Consider the following 18,739-nt stretch of genomic DNA (forward strand, 5'->3'; position numbering starts at 1 on the left):
TGTCCTTTTGTTCTTCAGTCTAGTTGTGGAGGACGTTGCTTCACTGGCCCATGTTGGTATTATCATTGCGCTCTTCCCAGGTGAGGGAGTCGCTCACCGGCCATTGGACTGCCGCTCATGAAAGCTCACCCCCGCTGCCAGCCGGCCCCACTGCAGCCTACGCCGTCGCCAGTGACTCACGGCAGCCCAGCTCCAGGTTGAGCTGTTGTTCACCATCTTAACTGTAGAGGGCACAGCATCACTGGCCCTCATGTGGGATCCGAATCGGGCCCTGCTGCTCAGAGCTGGTGTCCCAAGCCAACTCTTAACCAACGCGCCACTCGGCCAGCCCTAGACACAGTTTTGTATCCTGCTTTTGTCACTAAGCATTTATAATATTATCACGGACTTTTCTCCAGATCATTTTTTTTTCAAAAATATAATTTTAATAGTTGGATGATAAAATCTGCATTTTTGATGGATTTAAGATTGAATTGGTTCTTGTTTTATCAGTGGAAGCTGGGAATATGATGTCATTACAGTCATCTCTCTCTCTACATGATGACAATGATGCTAATTATAACCTCTAAAAGAAAGTCCTTTTTTTTTCTCCCTTCCTGCTAGGAGTCCTTCTATTCAATTTGGTAGGGTGAATAGCTGCTGACTTTTCATGTATTTAATATGGACTATGAGGCTGCAGTTTACACTCACAGGTACTTTCTCTGTGGAGCAAGTGCCCCCTCATTACCTGTTGGGTAGGGAGGCAGCATCAAATGGTGCTATGTATGGGCTATAGGAGTTTGAACCCGAACTCCACTATTTGTAGGCTGTGTGCGACTTTGGGCAAATTACTGTCCTTCTCTATTCCTTAGTTTTCTCATTGATAAAACTAGTGATTTTCTTACAGGGTGGTTTATGGATTAGCTATGATGATAAATATAAAACAAGTTAAATGAGTTCTAAACAAATAGTAAAACTTCAATAAATGGTGGTAGATATTCTCCTTTCCTTCACTTCCTCCTTTTTCATCATCATCAATCACCATCATTGTTTTCATGTTTTATTTTTACCCTTTCTTTTTCTCTCCAGAATGGAAACCTTTCAAAACGCAAACATTCTACATTTTGTCTTATCTTCATCTATCTAGCATAGTGTCCCATACTTAGTTGTAGTTGCTTAAAGAATGTGTATTGATTATTTCATAAGTCTTTTCCCTGATCTATAAGTAGATGGTAAACATTTTTACTCAACACTACATCCCAGACATTGCTTCAAGGAACAGCAGACTTTTATATGCAATGGTTGTACTGTAACACTTTATTCCTTTACTAATTTATTGCTCAAATATACCAACAAATCTATTTTATCACATCATCATATGCACCAATTATGTACTAGGTATGAACTGAAAGCTGTGAAGTCAGGCCTTGCCATCAAGAAGCTCAAAGTCTAACATCTTTCGTGTCTGTGATGTGCTTGGCATTTTGCTGGTCTCCTATTTTTTAGCACAGAGAAATTGCAAAAGACTTTGGTTACCCGACAACTTTTATTCAGGGCTGGTAAACCTCCAGTTTAGGGAGCAGTGTTTTTCTGGTCTTAGCGATTTCAGTAATCTATGAATAAAAAGGAAATTTTATTTTGTAGGGGAATTCTGAATTTAAATATTCTGCACAAATCATACAGTTCAGGTGTATTGGTTAAAGTAAATTTGTTAGCCTGATCGGACTTCCTACTCACTTCTTCCTTCGTCTTATTGAACTCAAAGGAAGCCAGTACCTGTGTGTCACTAAGAAAGTGTGCAGTGGTCCGGTGATCAGTTATTAGGCTGGAAAAGTCAGGTGCAAACTGAGGCCGGGCAGTACCTCTCCCATCTCTTTCTCTCCCTCTCACCTCCACTTTTTATTTGTATTCTTCTATCTACTCCTTTTCGTGTATTAAAAATGAAGGCATCCTCAATGACTCAATTCGAGAGTCACAGTGGAACTCTTTTTGACAAAAAAAGGTAGCTGCCTCAGGGCTCATGATAACCCCTGTTTACAGTTATTACTAATTATGTTAACCACACAATTAATATCTCAATTTCCTAATTAGGTTACATGATGAACTCATGGTTTCCAGGAGTTAATCAGGATTCCTATCCCATTGAGAGTACAAACCCCCCGCCTTATTTTTTTTTCATTGCCTAGTACCACCTGAAATTTCATGATACATTTTTCTAGTTATCTGTCCATTGTCTACCTAACCCACTAGAATTTAGACACCATGAGAGAAGGGCTTTACATACTGAGTTTACTGCCATATCCCAGGTACCCAAAACGGCACTTGGTGCATAGTCCAGTACTCAATAAATACTTGTTGAATGAATGACCATACATAATTATCTAGCGGATAGATAAAAATGCACCCTACCTCTCATTTCCCTCTTGTTTAAAAACAGAGCAGTCGTAGCAGCAAAACACCAAGAAAGGTGCTATACTTTCCTTACCCATTCCTTCTCACATGCAGCCGTCAGCAAGCCTGAGTTCTGTTTTCACAGCACGTCTTGAACCTGACCATCTCCGTGTCCATAGCTACTGGCCCAGTCTAAGCCACTGTCATTTCCACGCGTGGAGAATGGCAGAAGCCCGGTATCTCTGCGTCCTTCCATTTCAATCCGTTCTGTTCTCCTGCACAGCCGCAAAAGGGATCCCCTTACATTTGAATTGTACGATGTCAGTCTTCTACTTAAAATCCTTCAGACCCAGAATTCTTAGCAGACGACCCAAACTGACACCGAGGCCTTTGGGGCCCAGCATGCCAGGCCCCTTCTTATTTCGTCATTGTCATCTAGTGCTTCCCTGTTGTTGGCCTGCCGCGCCCCACTGCCTTGGTTTCCATCAGTGCCTGGAACGTGCCAACCTCTTCTCCGCCGCGAGGCCTTGGCACATGCTGTTTCCTCACCCTGGAGTTCCCTCCCCCACGACTCCTTTTCTTTCTTTAGGCTGAGACATCACCTCCGCAGAGATGTCTCCCAGTATTCCCATCTGCCTGTATTCCCCCAGTCCCGTTCTGTTAGACTCCTCTTCAGGTTTTCTTCATTGCCCATATCACAGCCTGTGATTATTTGTGTTCCCCTCTTGTCTGCACCTCCAGAGTATAAATTGCAAAGGGTAAAGGCACTGGCCATTCTTCACTGTTGGGTTCCCAGCACTGAGCACTGAGCTGTTCAGCAAGCACCAAGTCGGTGCTAGGAGCAGTCTCCTGTGGCTGCTATAACGAATTGTCACAAACTCTGCGGCTTAAAACAACACACGTTTATTCTGGAGGTCAGAAGCACCCATGGGGTCTCGCTGGCCCAGAATCCAGGTGTCACAGGCTCCCGAGGCTCCAGTTCTTCTTAGCTTCCATCCACAGAGGCTGTCTTCATTCCTTGGTTCATGGCTCCCTTTCTCCATCTTCAAAACAACCAGGGTTGGCATCTGTCTGTGCTTTTCTTTCTTAGTTACGTATTCCTTTGGCTCATAAATAGTGGCATATTCCTTCAGCTTGTAAGGACACTTGTAATTACATTGGGCACACCTGTATAATCTAGGCTAATGTCACTATTTTTGAAGTCAACAGGTTAGCATTTTTCGTTCTGTCTGTAACCTTCATTCCCCTTTGGCCATGTAAATTAGCATATTCATAGATTCTGGGGATTAGGGGGTAGACCTCTTGGGGGACCATTATTCTGCCTTGAATAAATAAACAGCTTGGAAATGCTTTGTAGGCAAATGGGTGCCTTTAAATTTCTTGTGTTCCTTCTTGTGGCAACCCAAGCCAGGCCAGTATTCGGGCTAAGTAATTCAGGCGGGTGCTTTCTGAGTCACAAAGGAATAGAGCAAGACTCAGGGAGGAGTTCTTCCTTTAATTATCAGCCTCAGAAGAGGACCTGGAGACGCTTAAGGTACTAAGTCAAGAGGCTTTCAAGATCTAATTAAATATATACTCTTCTTTGGGCGGCATGAGATTTATACGCGGTGCCACTGTAATTGGCACCGTTTCCCCGGGGGTGACAAATGTAGGCACAAGGAGCGTTTGCACCTAAGGTGATCCCAAGCAAGATGATTAATTTCCAGGAGATTAATACAGGGATGCTGAAGGCCATGTTTTGCAATCAAGTGGGCTGCTCTCGCCTTGACCTGGATTGAATTCCAGCATTGGAGTGGAAAAAATATGGTGATGGATATTGCATGAGTCCTCTACAAATGGTGGCACCCTCACCCATGAGGCGGATGAGTGGAATGAAGTATGTGTTTGCTGAGAAAAGCTACCGATGCCCAGCCTCCCATAATTTCACACGCTTTTCTCAAGGACAACACAGCAAAGACATTTCCGTTGCAAGATGGGTTTTTCTTCTCCGAGGAGACCTCGTGTTCAGCTGTCATATCTCAGGCTATTTTTAGTGATCGTGCTTTAAAAACTTAAGGAGCCTATCTCCCCTCACCAGGCTCAAGCACGTTGCTATGCAACAGGCCCATCTCCCTGGTGGTTGTCACAGCCTTTTCCTCCAGGAGAGTCAGGGAACTGGACCTTGGCTGAAACCAAACAATAGAGTGAAGCCATCTCAGGCGAAGAAAGGGCAGCGGCTTTGGAATCTCATAGACCAGAGTCCTGTCTTCCCCTGGGCAAAGCTCCCTGGGCCTCAGTTTTACCATGTGTAAAAATGGGGATGTGATTAGTATCTAACTCATAAGGTTATTGGGAAGATCCAATGTGATTCTACATGTAAACATATAAAACACAATGGTTTCCCCCAAACGGGGTCTGTTTTAATTTCCCCAAAACGAGTTCCATAAAATCATGTGTGTAAAATTGAGGACACGCTATTGGTGAACCCTTTGGTGCCCCTCTTCCTTGTATATCTATTTGAATCTGTTGCAAGGTAATTTTCTATGAAACCAAAAGTAAAATAACAGCAATGCTAGCAGTGAACACATGTGAGCATAGGGCACCCTGTGACTTAATGGCTTTGCTCCCGAGCATGGGGGAGAAGCCCTGGGTTACTCTGAAAATAAGGTCTTGGTGCCTGTGTGTGTCTTTTAGGGCTCCTGGGACAGAGGTGTGGGAAATGCCTTAGTGAGCCGTGGCCAACATCTCTAATCCTCCCCCAGGACTGGTGGGCTGGCCTGCCTGTCTACTGATAGGAATAAACGTCCATGTTTGTAGAGCTCTTCACAGTTTACAAAAATGCTTTCACACAGGCAGTAACACTCACTGGTTGCTTTCTATGTGTCTACAGACTGCCTTTTGCTTTTTAAAGGTTTCAATGTTTAATCTTTACAATAGTCTTATAAGAGAGGTATTGTGCCATTATAACAGAGAGGCCAAGCTGCTTGCCTAAGGTTACTCAGCTAAGGAGGGCGGGACATAGAATTTGCAACTTGGGGCTGTTTAAATCCTGGCTCCGTATTCTTAACCGCGGCCTCATACTCCCTTCCATTTGACATTCATGGAAACGCTGCCCTGTGGACAGGAAAGGTAATATTTGCTCTGCTTTGTATCAGAGGAAACCGGGCCTTAGAGAAATAAAGTGATCTGAAGGTTAAGTGGCAGGGCTACAGTTAGAAAGCAGGGTTTGGACATTTAGAATAGTGGTCCTTTTGTCCTTCCGCCACGCTCCACTAAATGTCCTGGAGTGGGACCATTTTAGACTCCTTATGAAGGAAAAAGCGGCACCCCTGTGATCTGTGGAGCTAGTTCAGAGGACACATTTCGATTATTTTCTGGTTTCTCTACCTAGGTTAAACTGTCTATAATAACTGACCGTGGCCAGGAGATACTTCAGCAGACGGGCACATGCCTTGAACGCAGAGCTCTTCAGACTTTAATGTGCATCCAGGTGTCCCCTGGGGTCCTGTTAAATGCAGACTCTCATTCTCTAAGCCTGAGGAAGGGTCTCTAACTCTGCATTCCGGCTACTTACCAGGTGAAGCTTACACTGCGGGTTATGGGACCCCGCTCAGAAGAGCAAGGTTTTAATTCTGTGCATGAGTAAGGAACTGAAGAACCTTTTGTGGGTTGACTAACAAGAACTTATAGTCTGAGAGGCTTTCATACCCTTTCTGCTTTTCCTGTTTTGTTACTCTGATACAGACTCATTGACTCACCAAAATGTGGGTTGTGAGGTTTGAAACAAGGTCTGACATCAGAAAAAGGTCTTTGAAATCCCAGCTGTTCAAAAAGAGAAAGGGAGCGAGGGAGGGAAAGGGGAAGGAAGAAAGGAAGGAAAAAGAAAAAAAAAAATCCAGGATATACAATCCTTCTGAGATGTGATCCTCGCCTAGGAGAAGAGCCAGAGGTAGGAAAGAACATGATGTGTGTGTGCGCACGTGCGCATGTGTGGTGGCAGAGAGGGGCGTTTAGGAGAAATGCCACTGAGAAGGATGCTAAAAGATCCCAATTCTAGTCCTGATTTTGCCAATAACAGTGTGGTGTTCAGGGCAACTTCCTGTTCTAACTTGTTTGGTGTGACCCCAGGGAAACCACATTTCCCTGGCTTCCATCATGTCCTGAGGGCCTGTTTCTAAAATGACTGTATGTCATGGGTTTTCTGGAACTGTTCTCATTTCAGTATCCTATCTTGGTGTTCCTCAATGTGCCAAATCTGTATCACAATGTTTGGTTTTGAAAATACGGTCCTTGTAATTTTGCCCTAGCAAGACGACATAAACAGTTGATTTGCTTAATTGATGCCCTGTGCATCTCCATAGTTCTTAACTTTCAGAGGTGGGAGTCATGAGCCTTTTGGGAATTTGGTGCAAACTGTAGATCATCATCTCTGAAAAATGCACATATGCATAGACATGCAAAAATTTGCATATTTTTCTAGGACGTTTCAGAGACCCTCTCAAGCCATTACAGGAGATTATTGGATCCATGAACTCCAGATTAATAACTCCTGCTAGAGATGATGGATGTTGATGTACATGTGGAGAAATGAGCTGTCTTTCTATGTACAGCTTGTCCATATGCCACCCACCACCCTAGCAAGTCCTTTTTTGCCCCTGCGGAATGGCATAGGTGAGTTTTACCCAAGGAGACAGACTGTATGTGGATGGGCTTGTATGTGTTCTGAACATAAGCAGTGTTTCATTTTGTCAAGTCATAGTTTTCCATTTAATATAGTAACACCCTCTTCCCTAAAGACATCAGTTTGCTTGGGATGTGCATTATTCTTAAAAGAGAGAGACAAAGAGAGGGAAAGGGAGACAGGAAGAGATAGATGATAGATAGATAGATAGATAGATAGATAGATAGATAGATAGATAGATAGAGTCCTAAAAGATGAATACATGGCTTTCCTAAAAGCAGAACATACATTTTCTTAGACAACGTTTACAGAACTAGGAGGGGCCTCTGAGATCACCTCGTTAGTAGGTGTAAACTCTAATGGCTACATTACAGGTAGGCAGCACCAGGGAGTGACGTCAGCCCATTGTGTCGTGTCAAGGCACACTTTGTGTGTATAGGAAACATTTAGAGGTAGTCTTCAGTCACACAAAAACATGTTCCCTTTGCTGCTTTTATTGAAGCAGGTGACTTTCCTAGTCACCTGTACTTACTAGCTGGAAAATGAACTGGTTCTCTGCTGTGAGAGAACAGAGTAATGTGAATATACATGAAAAATAACTTCTGTCTCGATATCAAGGACCAATATGGGGAGTGTGGAGAGGGTGACAAACTGGATTGCCAGGGCCCTGTCTGAAATGGGTAGCAGCTACACAGCTCTAACAGCCGTGTCCGTGAGGAATGCAGTTGTAGGACGCTAAATCTCTCAATTTTTCAGGAGAACCTGGCAATCTGGAATTTAAGTGAAAATCCCTTGATTTTAAAAATCTTGCCTATGTTGACTTTTGGTATGTTTGTGTGTGCACACACACGCATATACACACACAGGGTGCCAAAAAGTGTATACACATTTTAAGAAAGGAAAACACTGTATTAAAATTGTAATACTCAATATATACCGATAACAAAAAGATGACTTCTGCAATTACAAAGGGTGCTCAAAGTGGTGACCATCGTGTCCAGACACTTCTGATTACGGCGAACTACTTGGCCAAAGTTTCCACTTGTATACATTTTTTTTTAGCACCCCTGGTATATACTGTGCAGCCCAGAACAAACAACTCTGCCAGCCCAATCCTGTCAGTTAGCTGCAAGTTTATGATTTCTGATCTAGTCCAGCTACCTCATTTCACAAGACAGGATGCTAAGGAGAAAAGTGATATCTGTGCATATTTAGTGAATGAAAGCATCAGGGGATTGAAGCCCTGTTTCCTGATTTTCAATCTATTTCTACTCCCGTTCCACCACGCTGTTCCATTCACTTCATTCCATCTAGCCATTTTGACTTTGCATTAAGGGCAAGCAGCATCCTTAAATTAAAGCTATACGCGTATGCATGAACCTACGAGGACTGGAGACATTCTTCAATCAAGTGCCAAAGGTTCAAAGATCTCTTAGGTGGCATTTTAAGTACATACCAGTCACTCCATTTCTGGCAACAAGAACAGGAACTAAGAACCCTTCACACAGCTTTCCTCTACAGTCAGCCACAGCCTGCTGTGCCCTGCAGTTAATTTGTCAGAACAGACTGTGTTTGGGAAGCCATTCAGCCATAAATCAGTGATCCTCTGGAGCACCTTAAACTGAATTTATTCAAATAAGATAGTTTGGGTGGTCTGAAACCAGAAGTTCATGCAGGCTGCAGAATTGTTTTATAGCCGAAAACTTACAAAGCAGCTTTTTTGCCTGATAAAATCCATGAAAACAGGCAAGGATCTGTCAGTGTTTCGATTTAGGGCTTTAATGTGGTCCAGTGAATCAATAGAGAGAGCGTCACCTCCTCCGAGGACACTTGGAACAGCAGCGCATTGATTTTTCATATCCGGCTCGCTGACGCCGGCCAGGCCCTCTGTCCTACAGAAGATAAACAAAAATATGAAGATTGTAAAGAATATTCCTCTCAACTGTCAGAATGGGCAGGAGGAGTTCACGCAAGAATTTGGGTAACGGGAAAAGGATCCAGAGCCACTGTTTTCGGGAGATGACTCGGATAGGGCCGTGGGCCTCTGCCTACCGGGAGCAAGTGGGACGGCTTTCCCACCGGAACAGGTTGCGTGTGAAGATGTTTGTTTGGTTCACGATCAGGAAAGGCCTTACTGCGAGGCCAGCCTTTTCACCAGCGTCATCCTCCCACCTAGCATGGGACCTGGTGCTTAGGAAGTGCTCAGTATGCTGTATAGCCAAGGTCTTTTTATTTTTAATTTATTAAGCACTCCCTATGTGTGAGGCACAGCGTTGAGACTGAGAAGAAATACACATCCACAGATTCCCATGAATCCCAGGTTTCTCGCTCCACTATATGTGTGTGTGTGTGTGTGTGTGTGTGTGTTTTAAAGATTTTATTGGGGAATTGGGGGGAAGGGGAACATTGTGTTTTTCCAGGACCCATCAGCTCCAAATCAAGTTGCTGTCCTTCAGTCTTAGTTGTAGAGGGCGCAGCTCAGCTCCAAGTCCAGTCGCCACTTACAATCTAGTTGCCGGGAGGCGGGGGACGGGGAGGGGGTGCGTAGCCCACCATCCCATGTGGGAGTCGAACCGGCAACCTTGTTGTTAGGAGCACGTGCTCTCACCAGCTGAGCCATCCTGCCACCTGTTGGTAGCTCAGCGGCAGCTTAGTTCAGGCGCAGCCTCACTGGCCCATGTATGAATCGAACCAGCAGCCCTGTTGCTCAGATCTCGCGCTCTTAAGCTAACTCTTAACCAACTGAGCCACTCGGCCGGCCCCTCCACTCTGTTGCTGAAGCGTCTTCAGTAGACCCCTGAGCTTGCTCAAGAGCTCCTTTTCTTTGTGGCTAGCTGTCTAATTGCTGTTCTTTGTTGGAGGACAGAGGCTGAGGTCTCTTCCTCTGCCATCTTGGTCCTAACCATCCTGTTTTGAATGTGCCATTTGTTTTCTGTGGAGGAGACACCAATAGATAAACACAGTGGCCAAACTGAGAAATCTGCTCAGAGAAGGATATTGTCAGAGTTGGGTAAAATATCTATTTCATAGTTTCCAAACTGAAAAAAAAAATCAGCATAGCAATGTGTAAGTGATGTCTTCTGAGGAGTCATCATCTAGAAGAGGGGCCCTGGTTGGTGGGAAGTGGTGACGCAGGGCTCAGGCGCTGACTGCAGTGGCCAGGCAGTACTGCAGGGCAGCATTGGTGGGGATGGAGAGGAAGGGAAGGCCCCAGAGCTGCTCAGGAGGCAGACTCTCACATTGGACAGAATTGGGGAGGAGGAAGAAACAGAATTGTGAAGCAGTCTGTCTTCCAGACTTCTGGCTCCTGCAGTTGATTGGATGGTGGTACCGTCTGCCGAGACAGGGAACCCTGGAGGAAGATATGTGATGGGTGCAGGTCCACCAGTTCAGTGTTGGATACACTGAATTTGTCATTTCAAATGGAGATGTCCAGTTGTGTATCCAAATACAGGAAAGTGATAGACGTCAAAGAGGAAGTCAGGGCTAAGAATGTAAGTTCTTGTGTATTCAGTTTACAGATTGAGCGTAAAGTTGTGGGCGTGGATAAACTCCCCTAGCAAAGGCTACGAAAGCGAAAGCGCTATACAGCAGGGCTTCTCACCCTCTACAGCAGGGCTTCTCACCAGCAGGGTTTCTCACCATCGGCATTGTTGACATCCTGGCCTGGCTAATTGTTTGTTGTGGGGGCTGTGGAGGGGAGCAGTGCACCCCACCCCAACATGTGCCACTTTGCCATGTGGATTGTTGTGAGCTGAAGGCAATTAAGACGCAGCAGGCTCAGGAAAAGCTTTTTACCTCCCCTTAACTACCTAAAAGATTTTAGATAGTTACTAAATGCTCTCACCGGGAAGAGAGCTACTACCAGGGATAACGTTTTCATCAGAAAGACTTACCTTCATGGCATGGCAAACATCTATTAAGCAACCACTTGCTCTTCTCATCTTCCTGTGAATTGTCTTCCTGCACTTTGAAGCCCTAGACCCCTACCCCCTTCTCCTTAGCTCAGGATGGTGTATACAAGCCTGACTGCCTTTGAGTCTCATAGTTTTATGGGGCTCCCATACATATGAACTTTATTTTTCTCCTGCTAATGTCTCTTAGGCCAATTTAATGATTAGATCAGCCAAAGAACCTAGAAGGGAAGAAGGGAAAAATTTTCCTCCCTACACCTGTCCTGTGAATTGTACGATGTGTAGCAGACTTTCTACATAGTAGATGCCAAGAGTATCCCCCAGTTGTAACAACCAGTATGTCTTCAGATATTTCCAACGGCCCTCTGAGGGGCGAAATGGCCTCACTGAGAAGCATGGGTATGAGTACGTGGTTGCCTGGCACTGTCCATGACTAGCTGTGAGCCCCAAGGTGGGTAAGTCATTGAACTCCTCTGTGTCTCAGTTCCTCCTCTGTGGAATAGAGACAATATAGGAGGTGGGAACGTTAATAGCTTCGACGATACAAATGAGAAAGCTTGAGAAAACTGCATAGAAGAGTGGCTCACAGTACCTGCTTGTCATTGTCATATTCCTGTTGTTATTCTTATTGAGAAGTGGATAGAACCTACTCTTGAAAAATGCCCAGCAGTTAAGGTCAAATGGAAAAGGAGAAGCCAGCAAGGGAGACGGGCTAGAAATGAGCCGCTGTAGCATTGAAGGAGGCAAGGGTGACGTCACAGGAACTCGGTGAGGATAAGCTGTCATTAGGGGGAGGGTACAGTGAGAGTCTCACCCAGGTCTGGAAAGTTGGAGCTCCCGGATGCTCATAACCAATATTCATCCACACTTGGGCTTGGGAAAAATCCACTCAGTATATTTTATCGAGACCGAGTGCTCTAAAATGCCTTTGTTAAACTTATTAGTGTTTAGGATCTGTCTAGAAGTGCTAGTTAAACAGCACTCAGAATGTATTCATGACAGGTTGATAAGGAATTCTTTCTTGCTCTCAGGCTGAGAATTACTTAAAAACAGTATCACAGAGTTAGTGGTGAGCCATTAGTGAGTGGCGTGAGCCCTGAAGAACCAGCAAGCTGTGTAGACAGACACTGCCTACCCCAGTTGCTTCTTCCCAGTGTGCAGAACAGGAGAAGGGGAAGGGGACATGTGATGGTTACCTGGATAGAAACAATTTCAAAACAGCACTGCATTTATGGGCAAAATTATTTCATCTATCCGGTTTGACATTTTTGCTCCCGATAAGCCACCAAAACAGCAGTTTTCTCCATACTGCAATTTCCTCCTCCGCCCTAATTGATGGAACACATTTTCTGCCAGTTCTCAAATTCTGACATGTAATTCTGCACTAGACAATGAATGGATACGATGTGTGGAAGACTGGGATTCCTGAAATTATGGGCATCTTCCTCCCTCTCTCTCCTCTCCTCTCTCCCTTGCACCCCCTATCTCCTTCTCCCTCCCTGTCTTCAAGGACATATTATGTCCTTAGTATGTTCTAGGCACTGAACTAGGTGCCAAGAATACAGAGGAGAACAGGGAGAAGGGGATCTTTTGATCAAATGGTCCTTACTTTTAAAAAAATGTGAACAAATGCCTTAAACACACACACACACACACACACACTCACTCACACACACTCACACTCACACTCTTATGAAAACAATAAACAAAATAACCAGAATGTGTTAGTAAGGAAATGAAAAGGTACATACTCCTTTCCACATGGTGACTTGAAAAGGACCGTCTGAGGAGGCACCCTTGAAGCCAAGATCTGAACAGTAAGCATTGAGAAGAGCTGGGTAAGAAAGCTGTAGGCAGCATGGGCCCCAGGCAGGAGCAGCGTGGCCTGCCTGGGACTGCCAGTGGGGTAGAGTCCTGTGAGGGGGTTGTCAGGACCACAGGGCCAGGTGACACCCACAGGAGGCTGGGTGCAGAGGGAGGGAGCAGAATTGAGGTGGATGGGGCAGCTGTGAGTAACCACACCTGTTCAGGGAAGAGAAGGGTGCCCTGCTGGGGAGAGAAGTTTTGGCAGGTTTGGGGAACATTTCACTCTCCGCCATCTCCATATGCCTATACTTGCTACAGCCACACCCAGTATAACGACTTCTTGGTCAACGACTGGCTGCATATATGACAGTGATATATACCATGCAGCCTAAGTGTGTATTTGGCTAGACCATTGAGGTTTGTGTGAGTGCACTCGATGATGTTCACACAATGACTAAATTGCCTAATGATGCATTTCTCAGAACACTCCCCCCTTGTTAAGTGGCATGTGACTGTGTTAACTAGCATGTAAGAAATTTTAGTGATGCATGATGGTATCTTATCAGGTACCTTTACCTGAACGAGACTTTGGGAAATAATGACACCTAAATTCTCAGCAGACTGCTTTGGGATACAAAATAAATCGCTATTGTGTAGTCTTTTGTGACTTACCTGTAAGAGCTGGAGGCTGGTTAAAGCATCACCCTCAGCTTTGATATGCTTAAGTGAGCATCACATCCCTTCCCATAGCCCCCTTAGTAAATTAGTACCATGGTGGGGGTACGGGGAGGGCGTAAAATGAAAAACTGCTTTTGCTTTGAAGGTTAGTGGAAAAGCTGCCCATTCATTCAGGAAGCATTTATTAACTGCCTCTGTGTGTAAGGATGAATAAGGCAGTTTTTGACCTCTCAGATCTCAGTCTAGTTGTAAAGTGAGACACATAAAGAAATAATGTCAGTTGATTACATGTTTGGATGCAGTGTGTACTAAAAAAATTATAGGGTACAAAGTGGGGAGTTACTTCTGCCTGGTAAGGCTGGAGAGACTTCCCTGGTGAGGTGAGATGTGAGCTGTGTTGATAAGCTTGAGTGGTGGTTCACCAGGTGGAGAGGGGAGCAAAAGGGACTTCAGCCATAAAGGAATGGTATGTGCAAAGGCCCTGAGGCATAAGTAAGCATGCAGGTTCCCACAAAGCCAAGTCATCTTATAAGACACATGGTGATTAGCAGCAGTAGATGGGACCAGAAAGCTTATAGTGGGCCAGGCTGTGATGGGCATCTAAGACACTCCAAGTGGTTTGGACTCTCTCCTATAGGCCAGTGTTTCTAAAACTCAATTTCAGCCATTCAAGTATAGTTGACCCTTGAACAACAGCAGTTTGAACTCTGTGGGTCCTCTTTTGCATGGATGTTTTCAATGAATACCTGTACTGTTTTCCATCCAAGGTTGGGAGTCCGCAGACACAGAGGGCCAACTGTATGCATTCATCTGTGCCGTTTTATACAGGGGACTTGAGCATCTGTGGGTTCTGGTATCCTTCTGGGTCCTAGGCCCAGTCTCTCCTCCCTGCCCCCACCCCCCATCAGATACCAAGGGATTAGTGTTGATGTAAGAATGTCCAAACCTGTAGAGAATTTTTATAAAAGTTTATTTGAGTCAGGCAGAGGATATGCTTGGGAGCAAGATCTCCACAGACTGAGAAAAACGCTTCTCAGAATGACAGTTTGCAGCTGCTTTTATGCACTTGGAATTAAGTAGGGAACACAAGGACGATTACATGAAGGGGGGAGAAAGCAAAGTGGAGATTAAATTATAGGATAGTTAACAAGATTATGTGCTCTCTGGAGGGTGATTTCTCTTCTGCAGGGTCTGAAAATCAGCATTTCAAAGGTGTATTAAACTAGATGCACAGAAACAATGGACAGGGCTTGCTTAAGGCAAAGATAAGCCTTTCACTAAAGAAGTTATATGCCTGGGGTGTGACTATCCACCATGACCTGCCCAGTTAGGGATTTATGATCAGCTCACCCTGTGAGGTTACTTTCCATAGAACCATTTTTTCATCCACACAAGTTAAATTTTGGGCGAGTCAAAAGTTATATGTGGATTTTTGACTGCATGGGAGGATGGCGCCCCATCCCTCGCATGTTCAAGGGTCAAGTGTCCTGTTTTTCATGATGTTTCCCTATATATTAATACATATGAAGGGAAGCAGAATATACCACCCCAAAATATGCCTCTTAGGCATAAGGATTATGTTAGGCTGATGATTTTTAAGAAACAACAGACATAGGCAAATCTCTGAAAACTGAGTAGAAGACATTTACATTTATACTAGAAATCTTCCTTTATAAGGGCATCTCCCTGTCTGTACAGGAAGAGAAGAATGACTCTAAATCTCTAAAAACTCTTATCAGTGGAGAAGGCAAAGATTTAAATCTGCCTACCAGCCTTACCCTTGTTTAACCCGTTTTTCCCAGTAGTCTTCCATAACTGGCTTCTCCTCCCCCATCTTCTTTGGTCTTTAACTGGAGCTATTATTTGAGCCATTTTGAGGAGTTACTCAGTTTTCCTGCATCTCCCCATGTATACAGGAGGTATCCATGTTATTAAATGTCTGGTTTTCTTTCTCTTGTTAATCCATCTTTTATTAAGGGTGCCCAAGGCAGAAAGGGGGCGGGGCACTTGTCTCAGCCAAGAACCTAGAAGGGTAGAAGGAAAATTATTTTTTCCTCTTCCACACAATCCTATTTACTTGAAGTTTTTGGGTTTTTTTGTTTTTTTAAAAAAGTATGTTGTTTACTCAAATGTATTTGGGAAGGAAATTTTTAAACATAATATTTTTAAGAAACTTTACATTTTAACTGAAATTATGAGTTTGATGTGCTAAGTAATGTTTTTGTCTGATGCATATTAAATTATATATATGACTATTGAAACATAAAGGCTAATCTGTATACAGCTGTGGGGGCTTGACAAACTTTCCTCTCCCCTCAAGGTTCTTCTGGCCCGTGTAATAATCAAATAGACATGAGACAGATGAGCAAGAGAAAATAACCCAATCTAATGCATACCTAAGTGTGGGAACCCCGCATGCCCGAGAGAGTCAGAGACCCTGCATCCAGGAGCGGTTCAGACAGAGAAAGGGAACATGGGTCTATAAGACATTCTAAGCTGGGGATGACATAGGGTGTCTTGGGGGCTTCAAAGAGTCATTGAAGGATAAGAAGAAGATCAGATGTTTAGTAAAATAAAAATGTTCCTTGCCCTATAAATAGGTCAAAATGGGTTCTCTCCAATAATTTCCTATTACATATGGACAGGGCCCTAATTCAAGGCCCCTAACTTCTAGGTAGATAAAGGGAGAACAGAATTTTCTCTGGAGCCTAAGGCTAAAGTTGCCTTTAGCTCCAAACAAGCACAGGCCACAGAGGCACATCTTGGGGTGACTCATTCTGAACCCTGATACTGCCTACATCACCTCACACATGCGGTGTCTCGCTGCAGGTGAAGAGAGGGAATGGAGGATTAGAAGCAAGCCCATGGGATTATCACATTTGTGTTTTCACAACATCACATAAGTGGTAGTGTGGAGAGTAGAGTGGAAAGGAAATTAGATTTTCAAAACGCTTCCCATTCATTATTTGCCAAGTTCAAATAATTAGACAAACAAGGCACCCCTACTCTTCCTGCAGAAACGTGGTAGCCCTGGGGGGAAAACACACTATTAAAAGCCTCTGATTTCGTGATGGGACATCACTACCTGCTTCCTTCCAGATCCAAGTGTCTTTGATTCTGCTTCATCTTCTGGGTGTTTGGGATGAATTCAACATTTAGGAGGCTTTATATGATGGGAAACGGTATCTTCTCACTGGAGGAGAATATTGTTGTGAAAATGCAGATTGGAAGCACCTAGGTGATCCATCACTGAGTCCTGTCCCCTGTCCTTCTTCAGGGAACACGGGGAGCCTAGGTGGCCTAGTTTGGCTCCAGACCTTGCACATCCCTTTTCAGAAAGATAATGGAAGACCAGTGGTCAAGGCATGACCGCTTACCATTGAATGGAGGAAAAACCCTTAGATAGCCTCAAACCCCGGGGACAAATATACAGATGCCTTCAGGGACCCAGGAGGTACCTGAAATTAATGACGGGGAGCTGGAAACCTTGAGAACCCGGCCCATTTAAAAGGATAACAATTACTAGTCAATACCTGCTAGTTATCAAATGTGGCCAAATGGAATGGGCCCAGTGTCTTTAGATCTCTCTATTTTTTCATGAAAGTCGGGATTCTTTTGGTGTTTTCTTACTAATTTTTGTTGTTGTTGATTGTCTCCCTTTCCTGTCCCCATACCCCTAAAGAAAGAAAACTCTATGGGCCATACATTATAACCTCTAAACTAGTTTACCTTCCCATCCAATTTTGCAGCATTTCTGACAGAGAGTCCTGGCTTCTACTTGATCACCTCCAGAGCCAGATGGCTCACTACCTCACAAGTCAGCCCACTGTACTGTTAGACAGGAAATAATGTTCAATAGAACATCATTAAGAAATAAAAGCTCAAATGGCTTAGCCTGGAACCCAAGCCTCTTCCTCCAGCATCTCGCAGAGCGCATGCCTTAGGAGTCCTCTGCTCCACAGAATGGCCTCTCAGTATCTCCCGAATTTACCATCCACCTCCCCAACATCAGTGTTTTGCTCACACATTCCCACTGTTGAGAACCCCCTGGGCTCTGCTCTTTGATGTGTAACAGCCTGTTTTTAAAAGCTAGCAAATTCATGTCTGCAAAAGCAACATACTTCATGAAAAAGACAAATCATGGATTTTGAATATGGTTTGGAAAGCTCCTCAAGCTAAGCCTACCTATTTGAACATGTCAAAAGCATGGTGGGTTGAACGAAGGAATGCAAAATAACCTGATGACGTTTGCAGATAGTTTCTGTCCTACATTTTATACATTTTTCTCAGTAAGATGGCCAAAATTTAGATTTATTCAAAGTAGGTGAAAAGTGGGAAACCCCATAATTTGGTTTGGGTACTGGAAAACATTTCCATGAATTAGGCGCGGATTTTTCTAGCGAGTTTTTTCCTGGTAGGGGTTAATGAGAAGTATGCAACATTGTGCTGAGCTGGCAGAAATATAGCACACCATTATCACCAATCCATCCGAGTCCATTACAGACATGACTAATGGAGCGCAGCACCATTACCACCAGATTGGAAGTTCCATGGGGGCAGGAACCGTGTCTCCTGTGTGCACTGATGTATTTTCTGCACCCGACACAGTTAGTTACTGGCATGCAATGTTTATTAATTACAATGTTTGTTGAATGTTTAACCACTAAGATCAAACTGTCGACATAAGAAATGTCCAAACCTATAGAGAATTTTAATGAGTTTCTTTGTGGCAAACTGATGACAATTGTGGGAAGCAAAATCTCAACAGATTAAGAAAATGCTCCAGAGAATGGCAATTTTGTAGCTTTTATTACACATAAGAATCAAAGAAGGAGGTGTAAGGAGGGTGACATGAAATCCATTGGTGGTAGATTAAGGGGGAGGGAGAAAGCAAAGCAGGGAAATCTCTGGGATTGGATACAAAGTACAATGGAGAGATGCATACTTCTTTTACATTGGTGGGTACAGGATAGTTAATATGTAATTAACATTTACAGCACTTAAGAGATGGAATGCAGGTTCTGTGGTCTTGGGCCCTGGTGATTGTGTTGTGCCCTGAGTGGTCTGGAGAAAAAGAGGTAACTCTGACATTCCAAGGGTATGTTTTGTTAGCTGCAAAAAGACAATAGACAGGCTCACTTAAGGTAAAGATTGACCTTTGTCAAGAAAGCTACAGGCCTGGGCCAGCCGAGTGGCACGATGGTTAAGAACTGGCTTGGGACACCAGAGGGCCCTGGTTCGGATCCCACATATGAGGGCCAGTGACACTGCCCTCCACAGCTAAGATGCTGAACAACAGCTCAACCTGGAG

Source organism: Hipposideros armiger, unplaced genomic scaffold (assembly GCF_001890085.2).
Source record: "Hipposideros armiger isolate ML-2016 unplaced genomic scaffold, ASM189008v1 scaffold_102, whole genome shotgun sequence".
NCBI lineage: Eukaryota > Metazoa > Chordata > Mammalia > Chiroptera > Hipposideridae > Hipposideros > Hipposideros armiger.